This window comes from Mastomys coucha, unplaced genomic scaffold (genome assembly GCF_008632895.1).
Source record: "Mastomys coucha isolate ucsf_1 unplaced genomic scaffold, UCSF_Mcou_1 pScaffold1, whole genome shotgun sequence".
Classification (NCBI taxonomy): domain Eukaryota; kingdom Metazoa; phylum Chordata; class Mammalia; order Rodentia; family Muridae; genus Mastomys; species Mastomys coucha.
The window spans coordinates 8,380,768-8,387,860 of NW_022196891.1; the positions used below are offsets into that span (position 1 = coordinate 8,380,768).

At 41.5% G+C, this 7,093-nt stretch overlaps 1 long non-coding RNA gene across 1 annotated transcript; it reads right to left on the reverse strand.

Moving 5' to 3' along the window:
• Window positions 1-436: 436 nt before the first annotated feature.
• LOC116069854 lies at window positions 437-3,319 on the reverse strand. Its single transcript, XR_004110169.1, has 2 exons — window positions 1,399-3,319; window positions 437-766 (listed from the first exon to the last, which is right to left on the reverse strand). It is a non-coding gene; the product is annotated as an uncharacterized LOC116069854 (long non-coding RNA).
• Between the last annotated feature and the right edge of the window lie 3,774 nt (window positions 3,320-7,093).

Consider the following 7,093-nt stretch of genomic DNA (forward strand, 5'->3'; position numbering starts at 1 on the left):
GCGCGCGCACATGCACACACACACACAGACACACACACACACACACACACACACGCGCGCACACACACGCACGCACACACGCGCGCGCACATACACGCATACAAAACCACCCACCTTCATATCCAGCAACCAATCTAAAATCCCATCCACCTGTTCATTTCTGTCATCATTAACAAGTCTTTCTTGGAAGTTAGCTTGTTGGAAGAAACTGGATGATTAGCAAGCAAACCATCCTGCTGTGCTAGAAGCTGCCGTCCATTGAAGGAGATGGGTCAGTCCCATATCACCTACATGCCATTATGGTAGATTGGGTGCTATTTAAGTACTTATGGAGTAATATACAACTTTTAAGGAGGGAGGTCAGGGGCCTGTGTGTCATTTCATTTTCAGGGATTATGTGAGTTCACAGGTGGGAAGCAGCTTGCAAGGAGGAGAGCCCTGGCCAAATATATTGTATTTACAATTATATTGTACAATGAGTGCAGATACCCCTCCTATTGTACAGTACTGCATTTCAGAAAAGCACTATAGGTAACTTCACTAGCCTCCTACTGACTGACCCGGGTGCTGTTTTCATACTTTATACAATGCAATCCATTGAAAAGTTACTGGGGGAGGATTTGTGAGGTGACTATGATGGGTGAACTTGGAGTTTGAGGCTTTGTTAGGAGTCCTTCCTGCAGGTTTGCTCTTCTGTGGTCCAGATTTGCTGTGCACAGATGGTAACTTACCTTTAGGATTGGAGAGTGTCAGGATGAAAAAAATCCTGGAAGGGAAAATAACATGCAAGCTAGGGCAGCAGAATCTGGATGAGTCTAAGAACCTTGTAGACAGCTCAGAGACCAAAGACCTCCTCCTGTAGCAGAAAGATTACTGCAACAAGCCAGTATTCTCTCTGGCCTTTCTAGGTAATGGAGGGATTGTGTGTGTGTGTGTGTGTGTGTTGTGCTTATATTTGTGGTGTATTTGTATGTATTTGTGTGGGTGTGGCCATATGAATAGGAACCACTATGTGTATTTATGTATATGTGAATATTTGTGTGTGTGTAGGTGTGTATACCTGTGAATGCATGCCTGGCTATGTGTATAGGTCTTTGCTTATACAGTAGTGTCTGTGTGTATAAGTGCACATGCATGTACATACATGCATATATCCATGTATGGGTGAGCATCTGTGTACCCATGTTGAGCATATTGTGTGGGGTTTGTGGGTGTGTACCTGTGTGGGGTTTGTGGGTTATATGTGGGAATGTGTATATGTCTGTCTTTGTGTCTCTGTCTGTCTGTCTGTGTGTGCACATACACATGTATGTATGAACATGTGTATGTTCACTTACTCATGGAAGGAACATATTTAACAGTGATGATAGAAAGTATTATGCCCACTCAGGTTAGTACCACTCTGTATCCACTGAGTACTGCATGAAGTTCACCATCTTTTTGCATGTCCAGACAGGACCCTAGAACAAAAGGACAAAACAACTGTAATTGCAAACTCAAAACTTTTCAGGTGATTGTAGAGACAAAAGAAATATTTATCTACAATAAGATCATTTGGAGGAATCAAAAGGAATGGGGTACACGAAGGTTAGGAGCAGGTTGCTGTGGAAACACTGGCTGAGGGTTTGGTCCCTTCTCTGTCCTGGTGAATGGTACAGACCACTGGATTGTCAGGGGTTCCCTGTTTCTTCACTGCAGCCATTTTTCTTCTCATCCTAATTGCCTGTTAGCATCTTCTTTCTGCCTTTGCCTAACCTTGTCTCAGGTATCCTTGGTCATGGAGCTTGGGCTGGATTTTGGTCTTTGAGAGACTCTGAGTAGCAATGTATATGTAGCTGTTTTCCACACCAGCAGAAATCCCATAGCCATGTTGAGGTGAACAGGCCTGTCTCAGTGCAACCCACCGAGGCTCATGAGAGTGTAAAGCTCCGTGTCTGCAGCACTCAGTCACTGCTTTTATTCCAAACTTGTTCACACTGAGTTAAAACTGGCTCCATGGAAAGTTGAGAAGAATAAGGTTCCTCAGATATCGCTGGTGGTATTAAAGGGTGAGCCCCATGAGAAGTCACGTGCATTTCTGCAGAAAGTTGAACTGCAGTCTCCAGGTGAAACAGTGATTCCAGAATGAGAAGTTGATGTCCACCGAGAAACTGGGGGCACATTAGGGTTTTAGCAGCATTCCTCAAAGCAGCCCCGAATTTGAAACTATCCAAATGTTCATCAGTCAAAGAATGAAAGTATATAATGTGGTCCAGCACTTCCATGAAATACATTTTGGTATGAAATAATGCCTACAATCATTTGGCCATGAGATCCTCACCCTTCTGTTACCCAAACGAATCCCTGACACAATCACCTTACAGGGAGCAAAGGTTTATTTTGCCTCCTGGTTATGAAGATTTTCTAGTTTACTGAGTTGATTGCTTTGTGCATGAAGCGAGCCAAGCTGTGGTTAAGGGAGCTCCTTCAAAGGAAAGCTGTTTACCTTGAAGCAACTGGGAAGCCGTGGGTGAGAGTAACGGGCTGATCCTGGAAGGGGAAACAAGCCTTAGCTACACAGCCTGGGGAACTTTCAGAGTGTGGTTTGCTACGAGGACAAGGACCTCCATGGTCTACTTGTCTGTGCAGTTTGCCAGAGCTCTCTATTTCCTCTGCTCACTGTGTTCTTTTACCATCAAGCAGAAGGTAACTTTCTTTTCTACAGCAGCACAGCTTATCTCCTCTTGCATTAGCATGAATTGGGAAACTAAACACGTGACTGCAATTCAGTCTGTGTGTATATGTTCAGATATGTACTGTATATGTTCATGAGCTTGTATGTGTCTATGCACATTCACACACACATACACACACAAATGTTATAACCCTACACCAAGTCACAATTATCTAATGAACAAGAGCAGAGAAGACTAGACGAAAGAGTGTAGGACCTGGTGAAGCAGAAGGCGTTGGTCACCTGCTCAGAAGACTTGGCAGTAAAGCTGCAGCGTCACTTCAGTGTCCTTCGAGGGAACGTAAGAGCTCAGGCTAAGTGGGGGTAGCACCAAGTGTGTTCCCTGTATCTGTGTTCCTTTTGAGTTTCTCAACATTTGCTTGGCTATCAGCCATCCATATTGTGGAAAATCTGTCATGGAATTCTGTACTGATGTCTTGATGCCATCCAGAGAGAGCAAACCCAAGAGTATCATATTATCTCTCCAAACCAGTGTTGAAATGGACCCCATATCACCCACAACTGTTGCTGAGGATACTGAACTATAGAGATGTTGACGGTTTCTCTCTCCTTGTGTTAATCTTTTGCTCTTCCAAAAGGTAAATAATTAAGGATTCTCCAGTTTCACACCTTGCTCGCTTACACTTTGTTAATCAATAACAAGGTGCTTGGTTATGAATGGACGTGGGACTTTTAGAATAATTTGTTTGCTTTACCTACACTACCTAATGTTATTTCTTGAAAATGTATTAGAAAACACTTAGTTTTTTCATGATCATTCACTAGAGGAAAACTAAAACATAATCACATTGTAATTGTGTAGGGCTTGAAAGATTTTGCTGGGATATATAAACGATGGAAGAAATGATAAAAAATGCTGTGGTGTGGTTGGAACATTGTTCTTTGCACCCATTGATTATGTGTGTATGTGTAAAGTATGTGTGAAAGAGGGTTGGAACACTGTTCCTACTATCAACCAATTGCATACATGTATGCATGTTTGGGATATGTGGAATATGCTTGTTGGAGCATTGCTGTAATCACTCAATGTGTGAATATGTGTATGTCTATCTTTAGGTCTGTATACATGTATGTATGTGTGTACGTATGTATGTTTGCATAAACATTTGTATGTATGAAGTAATGGGATTCTGTCCTTTGTTCCGTTCATTCAGTTTGTGTGTGTGTGTGTGTGTGTGTGCACATGTGAATATTCTCTCTTTTCTTTTCTTCCTTGATGGCCCCAAGAAGTTCAAGAGTTCATAGTTTTTCCACTGTCAACAAAATACCAGCCCCAGTAAGTTAGGTATTGATACCTCAATAAAAAGTCTGTTGAGTAACTTCTCTAATAGCTGGGAGCCTTTGGCAGCAGACCCTGTAGGTATCTGGAGTCACCCCAGTCAGCAGTTCTAAGCACTGACCACCAGTGGCTACCTGCCTCAGGTGACCACCACTTGGATGCCAAAGACAGAATCATTGGCACTGACTTCTCCAGGAAGGGATTTATAGAGGACTTCTGAGTCACATTTGACCTCTTTGGACAGAAGATGCTCCATGTGAATCTGAACCACAGGGATGTCTGTAAATGGTATAATGTGGGAGCGATATTGTGTGCTAGCAAAGTGTAAAAAAGAGAGGAGGTTATGCTAAGCTTGAAGATGTATGCTCCTAATATTATGGAGCATGACTTACTGTACGTTCTTCTAGATAGCTGATCTCTACTAGATCTTGAATATGCAAACAGGCATGAAAGAGCTGGCTGAAAGAATCACGCAGTGACAAGCATATTACAGTATTAGCCTGCTGTAGACTTAATTCTTCTTCATGGAGCAGCTATCAAAAGCTTTGTATATTGTGCCAGAAGAGAGCGATAAATTATCAAAAAGCATCCCTTAGGCCCATAAAGTGTACTCTATGAATTCCATATAATATCAAGCATTGTAGGGACTAACAATTATTTGGCTGGAAAATTTCAGATAACTCCCTGATGCTCAAGAACTATGTCGAGTATTGTTAGATAATGTGAAATAAGCTTAAAGGTATGTGTACGGAAGGCACCATTCCAAAAGTATCCAGAGACAGCCTGGTGAACTATATTCAGTGCAAAACTGTTGCCTCTCAGCTCCAGTAAGTCAGATGAGATCCAGCTTAATATAAAGAAAATATATAAGGGAATCACTTGTGAATCATGTGAGTGCAACTGGACAACAACGACAAACATGACCTTCAGGGAGCGTGACCTGAGCTTCTCGCCAGTGTTGTACCTGCAGCTGATGAGGTTTGTACATGAGCCTCTGATCACCAAAATATCAATGTCAAAGACAAATTCAAATTCTCAGAAGAATCAACAATTACTGAATTATGGGGAAAATAGAACCTAAGGACTCCACTAATTATCATGCACCCCTGAATCCCAACAGAGAAGATAATGATAGATATTATGTGGTTAATTGGAACCACACAGATGTCTGCAAATGGTATAATTTGGGGGTGAGGTGGTGTGCGTGGCATGAAAGATTTATCCAGGATATGAAGTGTATCATCCACAATTAAGTAAAAGCCAATGTCACAGACAAAACTTAGGGTTCCTACTCCTCTCTTAATAAAGCCTTTGATAAATGATGACACAGTAGAGTTTTAGAGGGATGATTTAAATGTGTAATTGTAAAATTTTCTACAAAAGAGCATTTCAGAGATTTTGATTGCTGTGACATTTAAACTGCAGTTGTTCATTTCTCAAGGTTGAAGGGATAGACCAGGTCATTATTAGACATAACTGTTTAGGGACAATAAGAGTTTCTATAAAATTTCAAGCTGAGAACTTAAGAAAATTCAATATCTGCAACTAATGTAAAAAGTGCAGACTTGGAAATGAACAAAACTTTATGTATATTTGACTCAATAGTCATTTCAAAGCTACGGAAGCAATACCATATCCAGATCAGGGCTGTTGTGTGTAGGACATGTCAGAGAAAGGGGGTGGGGAACTATGGGCTTCCAGGATAAAGCACCAAGAACAATTAGTTTGCTAGAAAATGTATTCTATATTATATTGTATTAATTATATTATAGTTATTATGCTAAGAATTATTGGTGTACATCAAGATATTCATTTCCTTAGGAGTAGAAAGATTTGAGAACAGGTAAGATGAGGGCCCAGGTAGGTAGGCGAAGTGTGTTTCCACCCAGAGGTGTGTGGGATTCTCCTCTTGCTTTGGTTGCACCAGGCAGGGCTTAAGATAAAGGCAGAAACACATCCAGAACTGCTCAGCATTCAGGAGAAGAAGTCCAAGACTATAAATTAATACTTGTCCTGATCTGCCACCGAGAATGTTTAATGGAGATGATTTAAGTAAACTGAAAGACTTTGAGCAGAAGCCTACAACTTGTCTCATCCTTGGCCTTAGGAAGGCTTAACCTACAAAGCCCCCAAAGAGGCATGGCAACACTTGCCTTGATAGGCTATTACATCTGAAACTGCCCCTCTACCTTGTCTCCAGTGCTGGCCACATGGTGTCGTTCAGTGTCTCTAAAGTGCAGCAAGAGAATAATGTTTAAATTGAATTTTTGGTTTGTGTGATGTTTGGTTTGGGCTGTTTCTTCTGGCATTTGGCTTGTTCGTTCCATTAGTTTGAGAGTTTGACATTTATTTTCTCTTTCCTTTGTTCTGGTCATTACTTTGACATGTTGCTGCGGCTATATACACTGTGTATCCTGATCCACCTGAGCAGGAGCTTTTTTCAAGCCCCTATTGAGTGAAATGGCTATCATTTTATGAATTGAAAAGTCAATTTCCAAGGCTTCACTTTTAAGACCGCTTTTTTCACCTGAGCGGTGTCACACTCTTGTAGCCCCTGAATTCACAGGCAGAGATGAATCTCTGTCAGCTCCAGGCACGATGGACTATATTGTGAATTCCCAGCTAGCCAGAGCTACACAGAGACATGTTTTCTGGTGCATGGTTGTCATGGCCCACTCTGTGGATACTCACTTCATGATAGAAAATGTATCCACACTGTATCCTTTAGGTCATATATTTAGATTCCCCTGAAATATGGTCCTCTGCATTCACATGTCGCTGATATAGTCATGCAGACCAAATTCATGATAGTCACACTGTATTGCTCTAAAGGCTCTCAGGAAATGAATGCTCACTCGGAGTGCATACAAGAAATCAGGAAATCCAGAACTATTTGTCTCTTACTTCCTTGAAATACAGCCTCAGTGATAATTCCAAAGCAGAGATGACGTCCCAGATAATGACTTCCCAGCTCCCAATATTAAAACTGCCCAGACAGGTTGAGACATGGCTTTATTTCTAGGTAGTATTAGTGTGGCTATACATTCGGAGCTTTTTGGGTTTTGATTGGTTGTTTGGTT